Source organism: Protopterus annectens, chromosome 1.part1 (assembly GCF_019279795.1).
Source record: "Protopterus annectens isolate FY-2018-M chromosome 1.part1, PAN1.0, whole genome shotgun sequence".
NCBI classification, from domain to species: domain Eukaryota; kingdom Metazoa; phylum Chordata; order Ceratodontiformes; family Protopteridae; genus Protopterus; species Protopterus annectens.
The window spans coordinates 303,554,800-303,573,230 of NC_056726.1; positions in this window are offsets into that span (position 1 = coordinate 303,554,800).

Below are 18,431 nucleotides of genomic sequence, written 5' to 3' on the forward strand. Positions count from 1 at the left end.
GCCATACCTCTCAACTGTACATTTTTTTGAAGATTTCCCAAGTGCTTGTCTAGAAGTTTCGTTTACTCTACATAAACTTGTGTTTTTATGGCAAGTTAGTTGCATATAATTGAAGACTGATGTTACAAAATAATTACAGACATTAGTGTTTCAGACTTCATAACCTTCATACAATTCCTGATAATACAGAACACCTTATTCTACTGACTTTCTCAGTATGTGAGGGCAATATTTACAACACGTGCCTATCATTGTGCCTTTGTTCCATTTTATTTATGACCTTGTCCAGATGTCTTGCTGCCAGAGTTTTTGAGGTATGGGTGTGGGTACAGAGTGCATTCTACTGTGCAGAAATGGCCATATATGTGTAGTATATTCCAGATACCAGTGTGACTTCCAGGTATGTCAGTGGCAGAGCAGTACAGAGTAATGTGGTGAACCACTGACAGACAGTTGTGTATAGGTTGATAGGTTGCTATGATGTTAGTAGAGTATTGGCCCTGAAGCCTTTATAACCCACGCAGATGAGAGTATAGCCCATGTTACATGTCAGCACATAGAGCCTTTGTCCAGCAGGAACACAGGTGGGATCAGTGTATTTTGTGTTACCCGTACACATCACTAGGGATATGGAGACACTTGGCTTGCTGTGAACAGGGAGTGTATTCCACAGATGGGGTAGTGTGTGGGACACGTATCTGTCACACCAATAAGCTGAACTGATATCACAGCTCAGGTTAATGTTGCACCTACAGGTTGATGGAGTGGTCCTTGAGTTTCAAATATGCAACAGTCCCATCAAGGCAGGGTCTGGATTGCTTTGTATGCCAGACAGGGGTCACCTCAGCAGATGCTGTATAGAATGGGGTAGAGGGACAGTGCTGGTAGCCTATCTGTGTAAGGTAGGTGTTTGGGGTTTGGGGCAAGGCCTTAGTGTTTGCAAGGCCCTGGTGTGTGGAGTCTACATGGTCTGTGGTGTGTAGGTTTGTGGAGTTCTCATGTGATTTTGCTTTTGAGGTGTCCATTGTTTGGGTGTTATTCTGTTGCAGACCTCCACTTACATGGGTGTGTGTTGTGTATTTTCACATGATGTTTACTGACTCCTTACATTGCATGTCACCTATGTTACTGCAAAATCTGTTCTGGTGTACACATTCTCCATTTGTCTGGCCAGTGGTTCCCCTTCCCCTTATGTGTGTCTCTTTGTTCTTCTGTAGTCCAGTCACAGGCTTTGGCCACAGTGACTGCTATGTATTTATAATTCTGATGTGGACGGGGTACATGCCGTTACATCACACGCAAGGTTGTGGGATTCACATGGCTGAGTGTACCTATCTTGGAGGTTGTCCATCATTTCACCACTCCATTTGCTGTGGTCCTTAGATGGTTTGTGTTGCTATATGTTATTATGAGACTACATGTGGGCCTAGCTGTCATACCATTACAGACTGACATCTGGACAGGCCCAAATATGACAGTCAGACAAAGGCCCACACATGGGGACAGGGTTTTAATAATGTTCTGCCAAACATAGACAGTTGTGAGACCAGTTTGGTAATTGCTTGTTTGCTCTTATGGGTATGACGTCTGCTTCCCCACTGTCTGCCATTGCTGTTTTGGCATGGCCCTTTCTTGTTCTGCAAATGGTTGGCAGGCAAATGCAATGTTAGGAGATTAGGAGAAGCAGAACAGATATACAAAGCATATGTGTGCTCCTTCTGTGATGATCTGTGTCATTCCAGGGATATGGCTGCTGGCCAGTGACATGTTGTCAGTGATGACGCAGAAAGGTGGCAGTCTTTTATACACTGGCAGTATACTGACCATCAGGTACCTGCTGTCCTACTAGGCACCATACCTCTCAACTTTGAGATCCAGACATCTGGACAAAGCCATAAGTAATTGGGAGACAGAGGACTAAATATAGGGAACATTTTTAAGTGTTAGCCATACAAACCCAGAAAGGTGATTCAATAATAGGTTTTGCATTAGCATGTATTTTTCTACAGGGTATGAAGTCTGACACTACAATTTGCCATTATTTTCTGACCTTAGTCTTATGTGATTTGCCAGTGAATTGCCAGACAACCACTATTTCATGTTATACAGACCACAATTATGATGATAACCTCTGGACATTCTGCAATAGGTCTGTACAGTTGAGAGTTATGCTAGGCACTGTGTAGGTTACTCCGAGCTGTGTACTGTCCATATGTGTGGTCCCTGTCCATGATCTGTACAGCTTTCCTGCATTAACAGATATTGACATCTGGACAGTGTGTACAACTCCTACTGTAGGTGTAGCTGACATGCAGAATAGTTGGCACTGCAGTTCTTGGAACATGGCCCTGTCAAAGACAGCACTGTAACTAGGCCACTACGACACAACAGTCGGGAGTAAGTGCTGGCCACATCCTGACAGTATTAACCACACATATACATAGCTCATTGACCCCTGCATATTGTGGACATGCAACAAGTTATCATGCTGATTGGGACAGCCTTGGCAATATGTGTGCTCTGCTGCTATTTCCCTGGAAACATTCATGTTACTGCATCTCTATAGGAATATGGATGTGGGGGGGGGGGGCACCTGTCAACTGTACACATTTGTACAGACTGTGCTGATATTTGCTTTACATTTTAGTTCCATTTACCATAGTATTGTGCCCTGTTTTGGAGACTAGAGGCATATCACTAAAGACCACAGGTCAAATAGTAATGGCATACATTTGCGTTTCAAACTCCTTACCCTTCAGAGCCTTACTTCAACTGCAAGACCTGCTATACTATCACTGCGTAAGTCTGTAGGGGGGTATTTCATCATTGTTGCCATTTCTGGGCCTTTTCCAGACATTTCTTTATGGTTTTCTAGAGCTGACTTGCTGGGTGAGGTTGAGTGGTGAGTATGGGACCCCCACATTGACATCCATGCATGTAACCTATGACCCCCCAGTTAGTTGGCCCTCCACATATACTGCAGTGAGATTTGTCACCTTGGGTACTACTGCATAGTGTGGGGAAGCCAGTATTGGGCAAACATTTCCTGGTGTCCCACATAGCTGTCAGTTGTCTGTTGCTATCCCAGTAGGCCACCCAGTTCCCTTGCATGCATGCAGCGATACCATAGATATGCTACCAGAACATACTAATCCATTCATTTATTAAGAAGATTGACTTTCCTTCTGCCTGTGGCAGTTGTGAGTACAGTGCTTGAGGGCTACCTATGTGGGATGCACACAGTACACTGCCTATACATGGTAAGTTACAGGTAGTGTGATGCGTGTGCCATCCATTTACCTTGTGTGTGAGACAGAGATAGGTGTAAGTCCCTGTTCCCTACAGTGTCAGTGTGTGTGCTATGTGTTGCCTCTTTGCCAAGGCCAGGGCATACTGGGCATGCCTCAGTCTGCCTACAGGAGTTGGCTCAGGGGGTTCCCCCTCTGACTTCCTCAGTGCCTGAGGGGACCTTGGCAATGGTGGAGGACTATGCGGCCCTTACCCGTGCTGGTCCTGCAGCAGCTGTTTCCACAGGATCATATTGTGTAGCATGGCACATACTATAAACATGTGTGCACATGTGGCTGGAGAATACTGCAAGGCTCCACCAGATATGTCAAGGCAGCGGAACTGTGACTAGAGCATCCCAAACACATACTCTATAATGTTCCTGGTTTGTGCATGTGCCTCATTATGGCATTCTTGAATGGGTGTGTGTGCATTTCTGATGGGTGTCATCATCCAAGACCTCAGTGCATAGCCATCACCCCCCCACCAGATGGCCATACGGGATGTTCCCCCTGGCAAATCCCTGATACAGCTGTGAGGAATGCCGGATGTGGGAGTCGTAATAGCTTCCAGGGCTGCCAACACACACATTCATGATAATGTCCTGGGTATTACACATGACCTGGCAGTTGATGGAGTGAAAGCCCTTGCAGTTTAGGTAGACCCTACCCTGCTCACTGGGTGGTGCTTTGATGTGGATGTGCGTGCAGTCTATGGCACCCAGTACATCCTGGTAGTCTGCTACATGGTGGAAGAGGTGCATATTGCTGGTCCTCTCCTCACAGGTGCTGGGGAAGTAAATGTGCTCACCGGCATGTGGTAGCATGGCATCCTGGAATTGGTTGAGAACCCTGGATGTAGATGCCTGTGAGACCCCCATGATGTCCCCAGTAGGTCTTTGGAAAGTACCTGTAGCTAGTATTCTTAAGGCTACACATACCTTGGTTTCAACTGGGATGGGTTCCCCTCTGTTGGCTCTGGGTCTGAGGTAAGACCGGCACAGCTTGATGAGTTGCTGAAGTATGTCCCTGTCCACCGTGTAGCACTCTGCTATCTCCAGATCATTTAGCCCTGGTAGGTTACCCTGGGTCTGAACACTCTTCTCCTCCTCCTCCTCCTCAGTCTGGGATGGTTGTTAGCATTATCCTCCTCACTGTGCTTAGCCTCTAGCACATACGGATGTATCAAAATGACAGTGGCCCCTAACATTTTGTCAGTTAAAATTCCCCCGAGTGTGTACACCGATGGTGCAGATTTTGTGGGAAAAACCAGAGTGAAAGGTGTTTGCACAGTTTATACTGTTGTGCTGCAGATGCTGCCTGTATGACTGGCTTACTATGATACATTCTGCCTGCCAGCTATGTTATTTGTACTTGATTTTATTCTGCTATTTTCCATTTTTTTCATTCCCATTTCCACCCCTTTTAAGCCCCAAGGTGTGCTGGTCAAACCTGGTGCCCAAATGTAAACAGTTCTGCTATTTCCATTTTTTTTTTCTTTTTTGTTTTGTTTAAGACCAGGTGCACACAGCACAAACCCGTTTAGCTAAAGTAAGCACTTTGAAGCAGAAATGGCTCTCCCCTGGATGCAAACACACTCTTAATTTTATGGAATAAGTTAATAAGTAAATACAGCCTCAGACATACACCCTTGCTTAGCTGTGCTTAGCTAAGCTCAAATGGGAGCCATGGAGCTCCAATGTGCTTACACCAAGCATGACATACTTTCTTTTCATGTCAGCTGCTTCTCTTGCTTACACCACTGCCTTATAGCTCCTACACGGTTAGGTGCAGCCAGAGAATGTTCTCCCATTTTGTGATTCAGTAAATTTTGCTCATTTGCAAACCCCACTGCCTTAGTCCCTTGTTACACCACTACACCATACCCTTTCCCCCTAGCAACCAGTGTTACCTGTTATTGTTTTATTCTGCATGCCATACACTATAATGGCAAATTACAGATTTCACTTAAAATTGTCTTTTCACATTTTTTTAAAAAATTTTCAGCACGATCTCTTTTGCGTGCCAGTGCGCTATGCTTAAAAAATAAAACCTTGATTTTCATATTTTTGCAACTCTTTTCCATGCCAATGGCCATAATTTTGGCCATTGGCATGCCTAATGATTATAATACATGCTTTACTTTGAGCTGTCATGCCCCCATTGTGATTTTTGCAGAAATGTACACATTCAGTAACCGAATACATTTCTGCAACAGACACTGTTCTGGCATGGATCCCTGCTTGCTTACTGAATCACTAATTCACCTCATTTGCATGGTTTTCACCAGCAAATGAGGTAATTAGCATTATTCAGTGGTATCTGTGCCAGAATAGTGCTAACAGTCTCATGCATGCCCCCAGCCATGTTTACTGAATCGCTCGGCGTCCATATTCCATGCAGGAGCTGCTGCACTACTCTTGCACAGAAAAAAAAACGTTATTGAATCCCAGGGACTATCTAGATGTATGTGTGTGTATCTATCTATCTATCTATCTATCTATCTATCTATCTATCTATCTATCTATCTATCTATCTATCTATCTAATCTATGTGTGTGTTTGTGTGTGTGTGTGTGTGTGTGTGTGTGTGTGTGTGTGTGTGTGTGTGTGTGTGTGTGTGTGTGTGTATTTATATATAAATATAGATATAAATATAGATATATATTTATAGATATCAAAGTATATTTAAAATGCAGACAAAGAAAAATGTAGGCACTGACAATGTTGATACCAAAATACCAACAATTCATAACATCAACACATTAAAATATGTCACTTAAAATACCTGCATTAACTTAACAGGAAAAAAAAAACAAGTTATGTACTCACCATAATGTTCCATCTGAGTAGTTCTACTTCATTTGTCTTCAACCTGTGGGATACCGGATCCGTATTGGTTCTGAGCCGGCAGTTTTACCAGCATCTGCTCTGAGCTCCAAGCACCTCCCCTTACCTATAATACACCTCCACTACCTTCCAACCCCCAGATCAAGTTTGCTGACCTTCATCCTAGCAAGAATATATTCCACCACTCTACATACTCTTGCTGCCTCTTAGATACCTTTATCTCACTATATCATATGATACATTTCTATAATTTATTAACAGTATATACTTTCTGTTATCCTGCTTCCAAATGAAAACTACTAATTTGTTCCTATTCCTATTGCAATGCATATCACCTCAGCATAACCTTGGTATCCTTGTAATGTCAACTGAACCTAATCAGTATGTCTGTATTCTGCTTAATTATTATTATAGTTCTTTTAATTTTAAACAATTTATTACAGTCATATATTGCGTATGTAAATGGCTGTAACTGTTTAGAGCTATTTTACTACTGTTATTCTGCTTTGAACTTATTATTTTTTACTGTAAAATGTTTGCTGTGCTGGAGCTTTTCTCCCCGGGCCTCTACTGAAAATGGATCTTATTCCAGTTAGACTAGCCCGGTTAACAAATGTAAAATAAATAAATAAATAAATAAATCCTTATAACCCAAACTGAAAAAACACTTTATGACCTACAACTGCAGCCAACAGGCTGTACATATAATAAGGTCAGGGGGAAGGAGGGAGGGACAGTTGAAGACAAATGAAGTAGAACTACTCAGATGGAACGCTATGGTGAGTACATAACTTCTTTATCTGAAGTATTTTACTTAATTTGGTATTCAACCTGTGGGACTGAGTCCCCAGCTACTAAACTCCTGGGTGACCCTCATGAAAGGATAGTCTGGTGCACAGTGGAACCAAAGGATGCTCTCCTTCTAGAAGTCAAATCCAATTTGTAGTGAGAAAGAAAGGTATGAGATGAGGACCAAGTAGCTGCAGAACAAATATCATCCAATGAGACTCTAGACCAAAAGGCCGCAGACGTAGCCATGGACCTAGTGGAATGAGCTTTCACCTGAGCTGGAGGAGACATGCCTTTGTCCTTATAGACCTGAAGGATGGATGAAGAAATCCACCTAGCAATAGTGACCTTGGAGATAGGTTTAACCAAAAAAGGTTTATAAAAGGACACAAACAGCTGATCGGATTTATGGAAATTTTTGGTCCTGTGTAAATAAAAACAGAACTGTCTATGAGCATCCAACAAGTGGAGTTTATATTCCATTTTGTTAGCAAAGTTAGGAAAGAAGACAGGTAAATTAATGGTTTGATTAATATTAACTGGTGATGCCACCTTTGGATGAAAGAATGGATTGGTTCGAAGGGAAACCCTATCTTTGTAGAAAATCATATAAGGAACTTTGACGGACAAGGCTTGCAGTTCTGAAACCCTTTTAGCAGAAGTGATAGCCACCAGAAATGCTGTTTTCCAATATAAGAATTTAATATCTGTGGTTGCAGCAGGTTCAAAAGGCAGAGCGACCAGAGCTTTAGGAACCATATTAAGGTCCCATGGGGGAACAGGATCCTTGACAGAGGGGTGTGACAGAAAATTCCCTTTAATAAAGGCTTTACACAGTCTGGAGGAGGCTAGTGAGGCAGAATTTTCACCCACATGAAAATGAGAAATGGCCATTTGAACTTTGACAGCAAAAAAACTATCTCCCTGTTGAAAAATATTGGCTAGGAAATCAAGAATGGCAGAGACAGGAGCCGTGAAGGGGTCTAAACTCCTTTGAGAGGCCCAAAAAGAAAAACATTTCCATTTGCTGAGATAAACCTTCCTGGTTGAAGACTTATGAGCAGCCACCAGAATAGACCTAACTGAAGAGGATAATCCAGGAGTCCTAACGATCATGGGAACTGGAGCAGCCAAGTTGTGAGCTTCAAACTGTCCAGGTTTGGATGAGGAACCCCCAATGGGTGTGAAATCTGATCCTGAATGGGATCCAAGATCCAAGGCGGAGTCAGAAGGTGAGACCAAAGGAAGGGAAACCATACCTGGCGAGGCCAAAATGGGGCAATGAGGATCAATTTGCTCCCCGGTCGACGAGCTTTCTGTAGAAACCTCAAAATAAGAGGTACTGGAGGGTAAGCATACAGAAGACCGGGAGGCCAAGCATGGATTAGATCATCTCTGTGGGGGCTCCCCTGGCAGGGGGTTCAGAGCAAAAAACTTGCTGCACTTCACGGTGGAAGGAGATGTGAAGAGATCGCAGCAAGGCTGACCCCACTCCAGGAAGATCTGCTCCGCTACTGAACTATTCAGAGACCACTCATAAGACATCAGAATAGTCCGACTTAACCTGTCCGCTAGAATCTTGGACCATCTTGGAATGTGCATTTCTATGAGAAAACAACTGGTGGAGATCACCCATTCCCACACTCTCATGGCCTCGTGACAAATGGGGTAAGATCTAGTAGTCCCTCCCTGTTTGTTGATATACCAGACCACTGACATGTTGTTTGACTGAATTGCAATAGTTCCCAGAGGAAGAAAGGCATGAAGGGCCTGCAATGCTAAAAGAACTGCCCTCATCTCTAGAATGTTTCTGTGCAATCTGGTCTCTACAGGGGACCACAGTCCTTGGACTGTCCTGCCCGAAAAATGCCCCCCCCCCACCCAAATTGGGAGGCATCCGTGGTCACGGTCATTTGGACAGGGGCTGGAACAAAGGGTCATCCCTCCAAGATCTCCGGAGGACACATCCACCATAGAAGGGATGACCAACAGACTCAACTGAGTTCTATTGGATACGACAGTGGAAGTTCCAATAGGGACCATTGTACAGCTAGTGTCCACTGTAGAATTCTCATATGTAACCGGGTGCACAGGAAAAGTATTATGGTCGCCGCCATTGAACCTAAGGCCCTCAACACTGATTCCGCCAATGTAAGATGAGAATGGTAGATCAGAGAGACATGCATCCTCAGGTTTTGTACTCTCTCCAAGGTCAGGAAGATTTTGCACTGTAATGTGTCTTTCCTTGCCCCAATGTAGTCTATCACCTGGATAGGATTTAGAAGCGATTTGGATGCATTCATTGTGATCCCCAAATACAGGGCAAGCTTTAAAAAATAATCCCTGGTTTGAGAAAGTAGATGCTGGGTGGGAGCAGTGAGGAGTGAATCGTCCAGGTACGGATAGAACTGAATCTCCTGAAGCCTCAGGTGAGCCGCTACTACCAACATCACTTTGGTGAACACCCTGGGGGCTGTGGTGAGTCCAAAGGGTAGGGCTTGAAATTGGTAATGATTGACTCCTAGACAGAAGTTGAGGAACCTCCTGGAGCTTCTGTGCATCTGTATGTGATAGTAAGTATCCTGGAGGTCTAACAAGCACATCCAGTCACTCTCTTGCAGGTATGACATGATGGACTGTAGTGTGACCATCCTGAATTTTTCTTTGCCAACTGACAAGTTCAGGGTAAATAAGTCCAGAATGGACATTAAGTCCCCCATTTTCTTTGTCACCAAAAAGAACCTGGAGTAGAAGCCCAATCTGGACTGATCTGGGGGGATGGTTTTGATAGTTTGTTTTCCTAGCAGCTTGGAAATTTCCTGTGCTGCTGCCTCCCTTTGCATGGGTATTACATCTGGGAGGTGTTTGGGAGGTTTGGGAGGAACCACAAAGGGGATAGAGTATCTTCTGGATATGACCTGAAGCACCCAGTGGTCTGATGATACGGATTCTCATGTCGCCAGGTGTAAGGACAATCATCCTCCAACTGCCTCTGGAGTAGAGCAGTCAGGCAACCCCCCCAAGGTTGCTTTCTGGGTCTGTCTGAGAAAGGTTCTCGAGACCCAAAATTCCTTGGACCCCTTCTGCCTCTGTGTCAGCATCCATTATGTCCCCCTCTGCCTCTGGGGGAAGAATAACCCTGAGTGTCCTGGGAATACTGTGACTTCCGGAACGACATCTTCTTTTGCCCTCTCTGATTCCAGGAAAAGGATCTTTGAGGGTTCGAGAAGCAGATTCCGACAGCAGACAGTGTCTTCCCGTCCTTCTCACTCTGGACTAAAGTCTCTTTGATGGTCTTACCAAAGAAGGTAGAGCTATCATAAGGGACATTGGCAAAGGATGCCTTGAAAGATTCCAAAAACTGACATAGTCTGAGCCAGGCGTTGCACCTCATGGACATGCCAGACCCAGCCACCCTAGCCGCTCCTTCAGTAGCATGTGAAATGAGTCGCCTGGACGTGTTGGAGACTGTTTTCAAAGTGGCCATCCTCATGGAGAATGAGTCCCTGCCCTCCTGTGACATGGACTTAGGGGAAGACTCTGCCAGCTCCTTGACCAGGTTGCGATGGAGTCTTATGACATGGGCCAGGTAGATCAGTGCCCAAATAGAAAAGGTTGCTGATGTGGAAACCAACTTCCCTAAGTGGCCCATCATCCGCGACTCTTGGTCAGGAGGATGAACCAAGGAACTCTCCTGGACTAGTTCCTTCTTTGTGGCTGCTGTTACCACTATAGCATCTATGGGGGAGCCATTGTTCCACGCTGGCCTATCTGAAAGTGGATTCAAGATCTTATCAGGCCTTTTAGAGATTTGTTCCATGGTGTCCGACTCCTTCCAGGCCTGTGAGGTGACCAGGTCCACCAAGGGATCTATGGGAGGGGACACCCAGAAAGTAGATGCCGAAAGCCTCCAGGAACACAGACATATCAGAAGAAGGTTTGGGAGTGGACCAACCTCCCCATTGGAGTAGTATTTCTATGATGTCTCCAAAGAAGACATCCTCAGGAGGTGACCTGGGGGACCCTTCCCCATCATCCAAATCTGTATCCTCAGTGAGGGACTCAGGGGAGTCCAAATGCCTCCTCTTACATGTATGCTTGTGAGGCACATCTCCGGTGGGGCTCTCTGGGGGAACTCGCAAGCCACTTGTTCCTCAGGTGGGGGCTCCTTGAGCATGGGCTGTCCTTCTGGTAAAATGATGGGATTCATAGAAAGAGCTGAGGAGGTTGGGGCGTACTCCAAGGGGATAGTCAAGGGTCTCAATCCAGTGGAGAGAACCCTTTCTACCACGTCAAATGCCAAGGGAGAATGAACCTCCTGGGGTGCCAGTAAGGAAGCCGGTCTCCCTGGATCTGATGTGAGCATTGGAGCTGGGCCTGAAGTGGACAGAGCTCCAAGGGAGTTAACTTGGCCCAACAAAGCCGGAGCCAATGAAAAAAGTTCCGCTTCTTTGAATCTGACACCCAGGCTCTGGCTCCAAGAGCGGCTCGGATCCAACCTGGTGGGATCTGATATGCTCCAGACAGCTGTCAGCATTGAGGAAGCAGGTACCATCAGTGTTGACCCCCTGACTAAGGCCATCCTCGGATCCGAGTACTCCAAACCTGGTGGACGGATTGGAGAAGGAGCAATTGGTGAAAAAAAGGGAAGCAAGCTCCCCCTCCTAAGGGAGAGGGGGCTGGCAAGACCCCCATCTGGATCTAAGTATGAATGAACCTCCTCATCATTTTATCCATGTCAACCTCCGATAGGGACTGTATGGACCTCAACGAGGCTATGGACTCTGACCTTGCAGGTCAAGGAACTGAGGCAGCTTCGGGGAAAATCTTGGAGATCAGAGCCGAGGGAAGTCACAGATCCTATGCTGACATTTGGCGGAAGAAGGGAAGTCCGGGGACCTCTTACGTTTTTCAAGTCGGGATTTTGGCTCTCTCTCCTTCTCTCTGCCCCTTTGCCACTCCTCTGCAGACTTTGAAACATGAGTTTGAGTCCCAGCCTGGGAGGGAGGAGAAGCAAGGGCTAGAGAGGAAGGAGAGGCAGCCATAGCAGCCACTGTGACTGAAGCCGAGGATGAGGCAACTGCCTCAGAAGTGGGAATAAGGCTTTTCATGGCCAACTTAGCCTTCCAGTCCTTGATTGCATGCGGGTTAAAACCCGCGCATATAGAGCAGTCATTACTTAGATGGACAATGCCCAAGCACATTACACAAAAAGTGTGGCCATCTGCTGGAGACAATTTATGGCCACACTCAGTGCACCTTTTAAACACAGGCTTATCAGCCATGCTTCTATCAGCCACTCAGACAAGAGAAGGGAAAAACAAGGAGAGAAAAAAATTACTAGTTTTCCCACTTAAACCACTCACCACACTCAAGCACACAGAACACACTGGGGGGGGGGCGAGCAAGTACACTAACAAACTATGCTAAACTACAAGTTCAATTTCATGACGAACCAGCAAGGGGAGGAGAAATGGGCATTCCTTCGTTGAAGGTTGTGCGTTAGGCCTGGCAAGCCAGTATGTAAAAATCTACTGCCAATCATTAGTGGACCGGAGTTCCGCTGTGGCGACACTACGGTGGTGGTGCTGCTTTAGTGTTGTTGCCTCACAGTTAGACGTTGCCCATTCGATTCTCAGTTAGAACATCTTCTGTGTGGCGACATGCGTAAATGGGCGTTCCTTCATTGAAGGTTGTGCGTTAGGCCCGGCAAGCCAGCACGTAAAAATCTACTGCCAATCATTAGCAGACCGGAGTTCCGCTGTGGTGACCTCTAACTGGGAAAAGCCGAAAGACACAACAACAACAACAACCAGCAAGGGGAGGAGAAGTGGGAACCTATACTAACACACTATACTAATATTTAGAGAGAAAAGGCTTCTAAAAAACGTTCAAAAACCCACTTACTATTCAGAGTTCAGGAGATCACGATGCTTCAGCAAGCTGCGGCAAATGAGATCTGGGGGTTGGAAGGTAGTGGAGGTGTATTATGGGTAAGACGAGGTGCCTGGAGCTCAGAGCAGATGTTAGTGAAATTTCTGGCTCAGATCCAATATGGATCTGGCATCCTACAGTTTGAAGATCAAATGAAGTAAACTACTTCAGATCAAACACTATACTTTTGGAGTTTGCATTCAATACAAACAAAAAAAAAAAAACAACTGTGATGACCCACCACTGGATCAGTAATCAAGGATCCTCAGTCCTCACCACTGGCAACAGTGGGGGATGTGCACTAGGGGGATAGCAAGCACACACACAATATTTCCAGATGCAGGTCTCTGCATCAAGTGCAATTTGCCTTAAGAGCACACAGAGACCACAGTCAGTCCTGGGCTGGTTTCTCCCTTTTCTCCAGATCCCCAATAAGACTCCCCACTGGCACAGATATTGAGTTGAGATCTCAGCTGAGTGGCCAAGTCAAGACCTCCAGCACCTTCTCTGTCCAACCAATGCTTCGTGTCCCTGCCCAAGTAGCTGATACATGCACTCTTTGATGTTTGATTTACACATACACACATGCACACACCTGGGAAAGACTGGCACATATTTACTTCTATTCCTCCTTTTACCCAGACTGTAAGGTAGTTATCACTGCCACCAGCCAACTCCTTTTCAGCTACTTTAAGGCCCTTAACAAAGGGTGTCCAATCTTACTGTGTAATAGTGATATTAATGCAAATGGTAGTTTGACCAAGAGAAAGGCTATTAGAAGTGGTCCAAAGTGTCACCAAATAAATATCCAAGCAGTCTCACAACTAAAATATGTCTCACAAAGATCAGCCACAATGAAAGGTTTAAATACATTTAATATATAATATAAACGAACAAGACAATACTCAATATATATCCACAGTGATATCAGAGTTCAAAACCAAAGGAAATATTTAAAACTACATTGCAGGGCAGTCTCAAATAATAAAAGTGTTGTGCTATATTTCTGACTGAATCTAAGATAATTACTGTACCCTAGTTTACTTAGAACAAGGCAGATGTGGTGAATGGATCTTTTAGTTGTTGTCAGGTCAAAGACAGAATACGGAATGATGTGTCTCTCTAAGAGACCTCTCAAATTAATATCTCAAATATTACTTCTGGGATAGCTTGCAGAATGACGTAATTTCTTGTCAACTGACTATCACAGGTGGATCCCCTACTGCTGGAAACTAGTAGTATTTATCATCTACCTGTAAAATACATAGATATGAGATCTTTGACAGATGATGGAAGTCATAAAACAATTGCATTCCTTCACATTCAAAACTAGTAATTATTTCACCTTAAAAACAATACAGTGAGCTCCCTAGTATAGAAATTCTGTCTCTATCTGCCATAAGGTAATTTAATTTCAGCTATTTTTCTGAAGTTAACCTCCTGTATTCCAGTTTCCACTGTTACAATATAAAGATTTAAACAGTTACAATAATGTATGTAAATGTCTGTTCTCTTCCAGCAGGGCACACTGTAGATACATCTTTAAGCTCAGTACTTTACAAAATACCATTTTTAATACACGTCTGTACAGACCATTTTGATATACACATGACATACAGTTCTAATACATTTGTAACACAAACATCTTATATAGATCATGTTGATATTCACAAATGACATATAATTATTTACAAAATTCCAGATAGCTGTGCTGACAGTATCTCCCTTTGTCATACCAACACCATAAGAAAACCACAAGGCATAGTTTGTTTGAATAGTGGTAAAGTTACAAAATGTTTTTTCTTAGGTGACCCCACATCTTAAAAACACTTTCTGTGACACTACCACTACACAAGATAGACATAGACATAGACACACACCAACAAATGTACATAACACAAAAAGTATCCCCTTACTTAGCCTGTATCCTAACCCTAACCCATGAACACTGCACACAAACACACTCCCACCCCAAAAGCACCTCACTTTTCTATGTGTTGACATTCTAAATTGTTGACTTTATAAAAGTATGTAAAACGAACTGTCGACATTCTGACTGTGCCCTTCTTAGTATTGATATTCTGAAGTGCAGACATTCTGAATGGCAAAGCATATGTACACACACAGACATTCTGAATGGCAAAACATATGTACACACACAAATACACAGACACACACACATACACACATACATATACACCCAAATACACACACTGGTGTACTAAAACTGGACTCAAATTAAATGTAAAAAAGTGTAACATTGTTGCATTTGGTAAACAATCCTTCCCCCATCTTATAGTATAGACAGCACTCCCATTTCAAAATAAGAATGTAGTGTGTGATCCTGGATCATTGGTCAATAGTTCCCTCCTGTTTGACCATTTTGCAACAGTGGTTAGAAAGTCCTTTTACCTCATGCAGCTGATTGCTAAAGGTATACCTACGAGATCAAAAGAAGTTCCAATCCACCTGTATTCCACACTGATTAGGCCTATCATAGAATGCAATGCCTCATTTGGGATGTATCTCAATAGGCACATCAAAAACCTGGAAAGACCACAGATGGTCATAACTAAAATTATCATGTGCTTAAGGAATCTGAGCTGTCAGAAGAGACTGGAAGCTCTACCTTGTATTCAATATTCTATAGACTCCTTAGGGGGTATGTGTGCTTTTACTGGGCCATAAGGGACACAGTAGTACAAGACATGATATACTTTCATGTATCAAATAATCCTACAAATCCTACGACAGAGACCTAAATCTACTTAAACAAATAAGCAGAACAGAGTGAAGAGATAGGTTTGTTAAGCCATGCCTACCCTTTCTCTGGAACAAACTTTCTGTCCAGATTAAGCAGTGAGATTCACTGGCTTTCTTCAAAAAGAAGCTAGACAACTGAATGTCATTCATAACTTTTCCTCTAGTATGACTGGCCTGTCCCTCCTTGTAAAAGGAGGCAATGCCTAAGGTGGGTTCTGGCATGGTGTTAATAGCCTCCTGGATGAGTTGTTTTGTTTTTTTCTATGAATTACACAATTTCTTTGAAATCATGACTAGACTAAACCTCAATTACAAAAAAGAAGACCCACATATAAATGAATAACAAATCAATCCTGTACAATGACATGCTATAACAAACATAAACAAAACACCACTTGCAATGTGTTTTACAGGGGAAAACCTCCTTGTACCCCTACATCCCTATTACTTTATATAAATCAACTCTGAGATTGCAATGCAGTGGGGAAAGGGTAGATTACCAATCCCTGCTGCACTGCTATCTCACACAATTCCAATGTCTTCAATGCTCAGACCTCCCAGGACACATACCTACTACCAATCTCCCTCTCTCAGGATGCCAGTATTCCTACAGTTACTTCCATTAAAAACACCTGAATTGGTAACATTTATTCACAACCAATATTACTGGTATCAAACGGAAGAAAATAAATGCCTGCAATGTCTGTAATGAATGCATATTGGAAATTCCAGCATTGCCCCATAACAGGTTGAACTTTGTCTACCCAAACCACCGGTCACACACACACACACACACACACACACACACACACACACACACACACACACACACACACATATATATACACATAGGCACACGTATATATGTATATATATATATATATATATATATATATATATATATATATATATAGATATATAGATATAGCTATATATGTATATATATAGATAGACGTGCATTGGAAAAGGTTGACTACTCATTATATATTTTATGGGGAGGAGTAAAGCCAAGAACAATCCCATGGCCCAAACCTAAGAGGCTTAGACACATGATCCATGCATATATTTCTAAGGTTGTACTGATTTTATTGACAAATAATGCTGTTAAGTTTAATATAACATGGCATACATTTCCAATATGTTATACACAGTTAAAGATACATCACTGTACTGTATATATATATATATATATATATATATATATATATATATATATATATATATATATATACTACACTCCCCCTTTTCTGCATGCCCTTTCTTTATGGATTCTTAATCTCATCCCCATCTTCCCTTACTCTTTTCTGTTCTCTGTTTCCTATTTCAGCTACCTTTTTTTCTGCAATGCTCTGCATCTGCATATTACATGCTTTCTTCAAATTACACTTCTTGTATCTCTTTTTCATTCTTCCATTTCTCTCCTTTTTTTGTTCATTCACACTTCTCTTTTAGCCTCCCCTTCTCAACAGGGACTCACTGAGCTACCTGTAAAAAAATTGGCTTAATTTAGATTTTTTTTTAATCGACCTGTAATCATATTTTATAACTTACATACATATTTGTCTATTGCATTCCTTGTTTTTTAAAATATTATGTCCAACTCCTAGGGCTTCCTCAGCTTAATACCCATGTAATGTAGCCAGTTTGCATGCATTCTGCATGTAACACCATTTCATTAAAATAGGCATTACCTATGACATACTGCTCTAGTTCAGAAACTATCTCACTAATCATCACTTCTGAGAGAATATCAACTCATCAATCTCTCCAGCCTTCTCTTTTTTCTATCTACATTAACAAATTGGATTTTGACTTATCCCATCAACCTCTCCTACTTTATGCTGATGACGTGGTCCTATTTCACTCCAGCCATTCTATCTCTTCTCTTGAACTTGAACTTCAGGCTGATTTTCATGCCCTTATTCAATAGGTACGCGATAAACAATTAATGCTAAATTCTCCTAAGACAAAATAAATACGTTTTGGTTCTAGGCAAAAGCTCATTTCTATCTTCATACCCCTGGAAATCCTTGATCATCTGAATAACATTATTGAAAATGTCACTTCATTCAGATACCTAGGGATTTTGTCATACACCCTCCTAAATTTCCACCACCACCTGGACTACACATAAAAAAGCATCTCTTTCTCCTCTTCTGGGCTAATGGGATTTATCATTTTCTATCCAGACTCTGTAAAAATGCCAGGGGTAAAGGAGTCTTACTAGCTCAGCTAGAATATGGTCTTCCTCTGATTGTTGCAGCCAGTCAAAGAAATACATCCACCATTCAATCCATCTCAAATGCCATATGAGGATTCATCACTTTCAACTAAGAAATGAACACCACTGCAAAACCATTAAAGAAACTAACTGGCTACCTGAGAAACAGTATGCTGACTTTCTTCTCACCTCTCAACTTTTTAAACTTATCAAGAATGAGACCTTCCCCCTACTAGCCTCCAGACTATTCACAAATGCATCAATATAAAACTGTATTAAAATTATTTACTGAGGTCATTTCCTTCAAACTCTTCAAACTAGACTTCAGTGCACAGACCAGACTATCTCAGTCCTTGGTCCCAAACTCTGTGATCTCTCTCTTCTTTTCTTAAAGCTCTTTCCTCTTACTCCATTTTCTGATTATAACTAAAAGCACATTACAAGACTCTGGAGAAATTAAACTTCTCTGTCTCTCTCTCTCTCTCTCTCTCTGTCTGGTCATATAACCTAACATCTTCTTACTCTGCTTTATTCTATTTACCTTGGTTTCACTCTACTTTTCATTGTGATTCTTTCAGCATGCCAGCT